The following is a 9,982-nucleotide window of genomic DNA, read 5'->3' as shown; positions in this document are numbered from 1 at the left end:
GCTAATAGCCTAAGGATGCTCATACCATCTTTAGGAGTCAGTTGATACAAAGGGACAAAGAAAATGATTGTACACTGCCTGAAGGGGTCAGGGTGCTAGTGTTAACCCTAGGGATGATGTCTTATTGGCCTTGGACATTTTGCACTCTATACACCTGTGGGCTTGCAGAAGTTAAGTTTTGAAGTGGTATAGCAGTTCCCCCGGAGAAAGAACTGGCAACCCACTCCAGTATTCTTGCTTAAAGAATCCTGTGGATGGAGGGGCCTGGTGGGCTGCTGTCCATAGGGTCGCACAGAGCTGGACACGACTGAAGCGATTTAGCATGCATGCATGCATTGGAGAAGGAAATGGCAACCCACTGCAATATTTTTGCCTGGAGAATCCCAGGGACGGAGGAGCCTGGTGGCCTGTCGTCTATGGGGTCACACAGAGTCGGATACGACTGAAGCGACTTAGCAGTAGCAGCAGTTCCCCAATGAGTTACTATCAAATGTTGGAAGCTCTTCATGCATATAAATTTGCCCTGAGATTCAGCTGAGACAGTTATATTTTATTCATATTTTCACCCACTGAAATAAAATTCGAGAACAAACACGAAGGTAGACTATGTGCTTGGTAATGAGATTTAAAAAGGGATCTTCAAGGAGTTACAGTCTAACAAAGGAAACAAACATAAACAAACAGAAATAAACATCACCATATAGTATGATCAGAGTTATCAGGGGTCATAGGAAGTACTTCCAGAGGAACAAGAACAGGAGAAACAGACTTGATCTTAGGACATCAGAGGAAGCAGCACAGATATTTGAACTGAGTTTTGAGGAATGAGATGGAGTTTACAGTATGGGAGCTGTATGATGGATGTTATTATATGAGGTTAAAGGCAGAGCAAAGTCCCGGAGGAATGCAACTCACAGTGTGTTTTAGAATAGACATTTTTTAATGTGTGAAATGGGAGTGGTAAAAGATAAGATCAGAAAGGTAGGCTGTGTCCTGAGATTAAATGGACTTTGGATGCAATTCTAATACAAGGTCTCAACCTATTAGCTCATCATGGAATCAATTCAGTGGCTTCCCTTCCCAAGACTTTTCTTTCTGTTTAATAATTTCCTCTGAAACATAATTTTTTACTTTTCTTCTGGATCATATCAACATATATACATGTACTAATTGAAATATGAATCCTCAATGCTAGGTTTTATCCTACTCATCTCTATATGCTGCTGTCTATATCTGGCTATAACTAAATTTACCTTCACAGATAGTTCTCAAAAGTATTATTTACTTCTTTAATAAATGCTTCGGCTTTTACTAGCTATGATGGTTAATTTTATGTGACAGTTTGTCTAAGTCACAAGTTGTTCAGATATTTGATCAAACATTATTCTGAGTTTGTCCAACAGGATTTCTGGATGAGATTAACATTTGAATGGATAGACTGGGTGAAGCAAATTGCCCTACCCTAATATGGGTGGGCCTCATCCAATCAGTTGAAGGCCTGACTAGAACAAAAAGTCTGACACTCCTGTTCATAAGAGATAATTTCTTCTGCCTGACTGCCTTTGAACTGGGGCATCAGCTTTTTCCTGCCTTCACTCTAACTGAAATATCAGTTCTTCCTGGGTTTCAAGACATCTGCTATTGAGACTGAAATCACACCATAGGCCTTTCTGGGTTCCAGCTCACCAGCTCACATTGAAGACATTGAAAATTGTCACCTTTGGTGATCATGTGAACAAAACTCTTATAATAAATCTCTTTTATATTTATATATTATGTAAACATTAAATATTAATTATACATATATTTTATTGGTTCAGTTTGTCTGTACTAGTCTGACTACTACACCAGCTAACACTCTCTGATTCTCAATTTCCTCATCTTTATAATGAAGATAACAAATACAATATTATCTACCATTGGGTCTATTATAAGGAAATAGTACTAATATCTATGTGAATAATATATGTTTTTACAGTGCTAGGAGTTTAGTGGAAATAAAGATAATGTAATTGGAAGCTATTATTACTTAACAATTTTTCTACCAGTTCTACTGTTTGGGCTTCTCTGCTCACATTACATTCTCTGACATCATTATATCAGCCATCTCTTGTAACGGGCCTCATATTTTTGGATCACCTCTATTTCTACAGCTATTTTTGAGCAAAGAGTTTAGCACATGTACAACACAACAGCATCGTGTCAAACCTACGCCAAATACCCCTCCTCTCATTAGCTTTAGAGTTATAATTCACATAAAGTAAACCAAATTTGTTAAAAGTTCATGATTTGATAAATTTTGACACATGGACACTTCTGTAAAGCCATGCCTACAGTTAAAATAATGAACATATTCATCACCCCCAAGAGTTTCCTGTCTGCCCTTCAATTCTCTCTCCTGCATTTCCTTGCCACCCATCTCCCAGGATACATCTGACCTGCTCTTTGCCAGTGCAAATTAATTAGAATTTTCTAGAATTTTGCATAGCAAAAATTAAATTGTAGTATTCATGTCTTTCTTCTTTCTCTGAACAGCCTGTTTTTGAAGTTCATCTGTGTTGTTGCAGATATCATTACAATGCTCCTTTTTATTGCTGAGTAGTATTTAATTGAATGGTTATGTGACAATTTGTTTATCCTTTCCTCTACTGATAATCATTTGGATTTTTCCAATTTGGGCTATTAAAGCTGCTATAAATATTTATATACAAGTTTTTTAAGGAAATATGCTTTTATTTATCTTCAGTTAATACCTTGGCATTAAATGACTGTATCATATGATAGACATAGAATTAACTTTTTAAGACCCTGTCAAACTGTTTTAGACTAGGAGTGCATGAGAGTTTCAGTTGCTCCATATACCTGCCAAGACTTCATATGGTGAGTCATTTTAATTTTAGGCATGCTAATAGTTGTGTGGTAGCAGTTTATTGAGATTTTAATTATATTTCCCTAATTACTAATGATGTTGAGCATTTTTATGTGCATATTTGCCATCTGTATAAATTCTTTGGTGATGAGTATGATCAAACCTTTCACTATTTTATAATTGTGCTTTTTGTGTTCTTATTGAATTTTAACTATTCTTTGTGTATTTATAGATACAAGTCCTTTATGAGACAAGTAATTTGCAAATATTCTCTCCCAGTCTATGTCTTGTCTTTTTATTCTCTTAACAATGTCTTTGAAGGAGAAGATGATTCTATTTTGATGAAGTCAATAAATCAATTTTTGTTTTTAGTAAGTTGTCTTACTAGTGTAACAGCTAAGAAATTATTTCCTAACCCCAAATAATTTACAAATCATATTATCTCCTATGTTTTCTTCTAGAATGTTTATGAATTTTAAATTTACACTTGAGTATATGACCCATTTTGATTTAATTTTTATATATGGTGTGAGGTATGAATTGAAATTCTTTTTTCTTGCTTTCTTTTCCTCTTTTTAGATACAAAAGGCCTAGTCTTCATTGTGAAAGTATATGGAAGGTGAGGGGTTTGGGGAGGTAATTAGGTGTGGATTAGATCATGGACACAGAGCCCACATGATGGAATGGGATTCATGCCCTTGTAAGGAGGTAAAAAGCAAACCCACTCTGCCATGTGAGACCACAAAAAGAAATCAGAGCCTGCAATCAGGGAAAGGCTCTCATCAGAACCTGACCAAGCTGGCACCATAATCCTAGACTTCCAGTCTTCAGAACTGTGAGAAATATGGATCTGAAAATCAAACAGTGGAATTGTAGAAGGTACATTTTTCCCCAGTAATCTTAGGTTCTGTAGGATTCACAGTCCTGGATCTCAAGTAAGTGGAAAAGATGCTTCCACAGGGATCACAGCAAAGATTCTACTGAACTTGAAAATACTGTTACCAACTCATCAGTTCAGCCTTGCTATGTGAGTGAGTTGGTGGGCAAAGAAAGGACTTACTAATGAACCTAACATTGCTACCATATTATGAGGGCAGAAGGGAACATGTGTAAAACCCAGGTAACTCACAGAAGTATTTCTTATTAATTCCATGATCAATAATAACTCTCAATGGACAAATCCAACAACCACAGCCAAGCAAAGGCAAAACAACTAAAGACTCAGAACCTATAGGGATGAAGATCTGAGTCACTACTAAAGGAAACAACCTGGATTTGATGTATGGCTGGTCAGAGGTACAGGGAATCTAGAATAGGTGGGAGAGAGAGCTGCTGATAAATATAAACCACAGCCCCAGTCCCTGTTGCAGCAACGGGGACTATAGATTGCTCAACTCACCCTTCAGCTTTGGTTTTTGAAGATTAAGGTAAACCATTATCTTGAATGATTTTAGGAATGAATATTATCAGACTCTCTTATTCCTTGTCTTACAATATTCATGCTCACATTAAATTCCAAATATTGCTATTAGCAACCAGATTCTTTCAGGTATAATCTGGCAATACTCTTCTGTACTTTCTATCTCTATCTTTCCGTCCTGACACCTCTGATTACACTGAGGGCAGAATATCTCAATAGCTGAGTTTGAGAAAACCGGGAATTATGGAGAATGGACACCCATAAATAACCCTGAGGCAGTAGGGGATGGGGGCCTATAGATAAATGGTCTCTGTATCTCACAGGCAGGCAGCTCTAAGGAATGTTCTACAGCTTCTTAGAAGATTCCCAGATGATAGAGTCTCCAGTGATGATCAAGTTAATACACGCTTATATTGACTTTCCTTCCTTTCCTGCTTCACACATCCCAGTTCTCCATTCCAAGCTCATGGGACTGAGTACCAAAACAAACTACTTTCACTGTAGGATTGTTTTAGACTCTGATTTCTCATGAGTTGTACAAGTTCAAACAGTTGCATTTGGCATCCATGTTCCAGTGGTCATCCCTCTGTCCTTATTAAATTTATCAGAAACATGAGACAAGACACTCACTCTCTTTTGTGATGCATTTTATTCTTTTGGTTTCTAAGATAGTAACACCTGGTTTGGCTTCTACCTCAGTTCAGTTCAGTTAGTTGCTCAGTCGTGTCAGACTCTTCGCGACCCCCATGAACAGCAGCATGCCAGGCTTCCCTGTCCATCACCAACTCCCGGAGCTTGCTCAAACTCATGTCCATTGAATCGGTGATGCTATACAACCATCTCACCCTCTGTTGTCCCCTTCTCCTCCTGGCTTCAATCTTTCCCAGCATCAAGGTCTTTTGAAATGAGTCAGTTCTTTGCATCAGATGGCCAAAGTATTGGAGTTTCAGTTTCAGCATCAGTCCTTCCAATGAATATTCACAACTGATTTCCTTTAGGATTGACTAGTTGGATCTCCTTGCAGTCCAAGGGACTCTGAATTGTCTTCTCCAACACCACAGTTCAAAAGCATCAATTCTTTGGCACTTAGCTTTCTTTATAGTCTAACTCTCACATCCATATATGACTACTGAAAAAACCATAGCTTCACTTCACTTATGAGGCCTCAGGCCAACCAGGAAAATAGAAGCCCATGACACATGGGAGCACCCCTAGAGAGGAGATCTGGTCCCACCCTCCTGTTGGCCACCTCCAACACAAGTCATCATGTCCTTGGATCAGAAAAGTGAGCACTGCAAGCTTGAGGAAGACCTTCAGGCCCCAAAAGGCCTAGAAAGGTCTTTGAAAGTGTGCAGGGCCTAGAAAGTGTACAGGCTCCCATGGCTAGGAAGGAAGAGGCCAACTCCTCCACCTCTTCCTCCTCCATGACCTCCTTCTCCTCCACTAACTTCTCTTCCTCCACCCCTTCTTCTCCTCCCTCACTCCTTTGATCTCTGGCACCCCAGAGGAGGTGCCTGCCACTGGGGCACTGAGTGCTCACCAGGGTTCTCAGGGAGCCTGCTTCTCACCTGCTGCCACCACAGCCTCTCTACTGAGTCAATCTGATGAGAATTTCAGAAGCCAAGAAGAGGAGGGCCCCAGCATCTCCGAGGCTCCACCAGATCCCCAGTTCTTGCTCAGTCATGAGCTAAACAAGAAGGTGACTGAACTGATGCCATTCCTGTGTGTCAGATATGTAACAAAGGAACCCACCCCCAAAGCAGAAATGCTGACGAGTGTCAGCAGAGAGCACAAGGACAACCTCCCTGTGATCTTCAGCGAAGTCTGTGAGTGTGTGGAGGTTGTCTCTGGCACTGAAGTGGAAGAAGTAGACCCCACCAGCCACTCCTATAACCTTGTCAAATCACTCAACCTCAGCTATGACAAGAGGCTGAATGATGACCGGGGCATGCCCAAGACCAGTCTCCTGATACTTATCCTGGGTATGACCTTCAGGGAGGGGAACTGTGCCCCTGAGGAGAAAATCTGGGAAGTGTTGAATATGATGGGGCTGTATGCTGGGCAGAAGGATTCCATCTATGGGGAACCCAGTAAACTCACCAATAATGACTTGATGAAGGAACAATATCTAGATTATCGGCAGGTGTCTTGACAGTGATCCTACATGTTATGGATTCCTATGGGGTCCAAGGGCTTATGCTGAAACCAGCAAGATGAAAGTCCTGGAATTTTTTTTTTTTTTGCCAAAATCAGTGGGTGGGACTGACTCCACTTCCTTCTCATTCTGGTATAAGGAAGCTTGAGAGATGAGAGAGCCCAGGCCAGAGCTACCCCCGTTTATGATACTACTGTCATGGACAGTGAAAGTCCCAGTGTCACACCCAGCAGACTATCGTGCCCCGAGCGAAGTCCTAAGCAATTTATTCAGTCTTCATTTGAAGACAGCAGCCTGTATTCTACGTAGTGGAGGACCAGGGAGGATCTGAAAGGAAGTGTATAACATCTTTGCGTTTCTGTTGTATATGGATGATTTGGATATTTATCTTTATTTTTTACTTTTTCCCTCAAATATTGTTTAGTAACGTTTAATTACCTCCAGAAAACAAACTTCTGTCCATCCACTTCACTGTCCGTCTTCACTGCCTAGTCTGTCACGGTAATGTCAAACCTGAACCACTGTCACAGCCCTCTACTTGGCCTTCCAACTCTTATTCTTGTTCCTTAGAATTCAATCTCTGCACAGCAGATAGAATGACCCCTGAAGCTCATGAATCAGAACATGTTGTTCCTAGGCTTAAAACCCTCCAAAAGGCTCCCTGCTGCACTCAGAATAAATGTAATGACTGATCACCACCTTCAAGATTCCACATGAACTGACTGCTGCCTGCCTGTCTGACTTCTTCATCTGCACTCCACCTCTCATTATGTTACAGTCACACTGGCCTTGCCTCTGATCTATGAGTTTACCAAGTATATTCTTGCCTGAGGGCATTTTCACTCTCTGTTCCCTCTGCCTAGGACAAGCTGCCATCATATTTTTACAAAGCTTGCTACATCTTGTCATTTGTCTCAATTTAAATATCACCTCCTTAGAGAGGCATTCAAGTCTAGCCAAATACCCTACCCTCATGCCCACTCACTCTAATATCATATTTCCCTATTTTTTTAAATAATGCTATTTTTATTAATTGTTGCATTTAGAACTTATTTTTTAAAATTTTAATTGAAGGGTAATTATTTTACAATATCACGTTGGCTACCGCCATAGAACAATGTGAATCAACATTAAGTACACATGCATGCAAGCTCAGTCATGTCCGACTCTTTGTGACCCCATGGACTGTAGCCCACCCGCCTCCTCTGTCCACTGCATTCTCTAAGCAAGAATACTGGAGTGGGTTGCCTTTTCCTACTCCAGGAGATCTTCCTGACCCAAGCATTGAACCCATGTCTCCTATGTCTCCTGTATTGCCTGAAGATTCTTTACCACTGTACCACTTGGGAAACCCTTAAATATACATATATCCCCTTCTTCTTGAAACCCCTCTGTCTCCTACTCCAACCCATCCATCCAGGTTATCACATGGTTTTATTCATGTGTCACTACCCAAAATGACCATGCTCATTTATTTGTTTATTGCCTCTTTCTCTCTTGGGAATGGAAGCTCCATTAACACTTACATTCCCTAACACTCTTTCTGGTACCTATGTGTAATTTATTAAACACACTGAATGAGTGAAAAAAAGATTTCACTTCAAAACAAGATTCTACTTTAAAAAAAGTCTTAGATCTATGGATCCTACTCTGCCTTGCTGTTAAATATTTACTCTTCGCAATTCTGTTAGTTTTACATAATCTCACTTGCAGTGTTTTATTTAGCAATTCCTCAGTAATTCCTAAATCATAGGGATTTATTGCAGTGATTAAAAGGAGTATATGCATAGAGCTGTTCCTTATTTTCTGTCCTTATTCACAAATATGGTTCATTTGGCCCAACGTGTATAGAAAATAAACTAAAATAGTGCAATGTGGTCAGAAAAACATAAATTGTTTCACCACAGATAATATACATGCTGTTCTTTTGAAACATCCCACCCTCACCTTCTCCCACAGAGTTAAAAAATCTGTTCTGTTCTTCTGCGTCTCTTCTTCTGCCCTGCATATAGGGCCATCGTTACCATCTTTCTAAATGCATGAGTCAAGTGCGCGGGCCTGGTGGGCTGGGAAGACCCAGAGGAATCGGGTGGAGAGGGAGGTGGGATGGGGGACCGGGATGGCGAATATGTGTAACTCTATGGCTGATTCATATCAATGTATGACAAAACCCACTGAAAAATAAAAAATAAAAAATAAAGGAAAAAAAAAGAGAAAAACATAAATTGAAGTTGTAATACATTTACTTATAATACATTCTAGAATGAGACCTGTTCTGCCTCTGAGTCAACTAAAATCTCCAAAGAAATAAAGCAATAGAGGAAAACATCCTGACCTTTCAAAAATGTCATTTGACTCCTCTATGCAAGATCTGCAAAGGTCCCACCCAAACTCAGCTTTATTGACTTCAGCCCACTCACTCAAAGGAATAAAATGCCTGAGTTTGAAGATACTGAGAGAGAATGTCTTCTGAGAACATGCTTCATTTTGTGGTGCTTTTTTTGCCCTCCCTCCCTCTGCGGAAAGATTGGGTGTTGCTTTCCCTTCATTTAAGCCGTGAGAGTGATGTTTCAAATTGACCCTCTAGAGAATCTGCTCAATGAATTCTGGAAGTTGGGTCATGTGGTTGACCAGTATCCATAAGATGGTCTTGGTGGCAGAAAGAATGATGACAACACTGTGAACAAGTTGATGACAGATCAGAGATGCATGTGTTTCCCCTGGATTAAAGAAGGGCCCCACGGAAGAGAAAAGGCCCAAAAATGGTTTCAGGAGAAGTCTGAGAGATCCTCCTGACAGATGTGAGCATCCCTGCTGGGAGAAGCCTGTGGTATACACAGAGTGCTGAAGCTGAGAAGTGTGTTGATGTATCAAGATGGAGACAAGATTCCACCCAGTGTCAAATGAGCCGTTGTGAGACATTCTTCATAGAAATGACTCCTGAGGAAACAATAAAAGGAAGATTCAGCTTGAAATAACTATAGTTAATATTTTACTTAATTTGACACACTCAATACTTTCCCCCTAAAATTGAGAAGAAGTCAAGGATGTGTGCCATCACCGCATCCATTCAAATTTGTATTGGAAGTTCCAACCAGCGCAATGAGGCAAGAAGAATAAATAAAATATATCTTTAAAAGTATTGATTGTACTAAATGAAAGGTGCCAGACACTAAAAGCTTGAGAGTGTATGAAAAAGATGAAACTAGAGGGAGAATAATCAGATCAGTTACAGGGGATGGGAGTATGGAAGAGATTAGGCTAAGAAGGGGCAAAAGGGAACTTTTTGGGGCAATGGGAGAATTTCTATGTCCTGATGTTGTGGTCATTACATGACTGTATGTGGTTGTTAATTTTTCTCAAGAAATTAAATAAATCTGACATAAAAGTTAATTATGCCAAGAGCTGTAATAAAGATATGTGGAATGGGTGGGGAATCATAGACAAGGGAAATATAATCTGAAATCAGGTGGTGGAATGTTTTGAGATAAACACAGGGTCTATACCCCTCATCTCACATGACACTGAGCATCAAGTG

At 40.0% G+C, this 9,982-nt stretch overlaps 1 pseudogene; it reads left to right on the top strand.

Annotated features, from left to right (window-relative positions):
* Positions 1 to 5,668: 5,668 nt before the first annotated feature.
* On the top strand, positions 5,669 to 6,753 carry LOC136144723 (putative MAGE domain-containing protein MAGEA13P; annotated as a pseudogene).
* The last annotated feature ends 3,229 nt before the right edge of the window (positions 6,754 to 9,982 follow it).

The sequence above is a fragment of the Muntiacus reevesi genome, chromosome 12 (genome assembly GCF_963930625.1).
Source record: "Muntiacus reevesi chromosome 12, mMunRee1.1, whole genome shotgun sequence".
Lineage (NCBI taxonomy): Eukaryota > Metazoa > Chordata > Mammalia > Artiodactyla > Cervidae > Muntiacus > Muntiacus reevesi.
The sequence above is the reverse complement of the archived record's forward strand: the minus strand, read 5'-3'. Positions and strand labels throughout refer to the sequence as shown.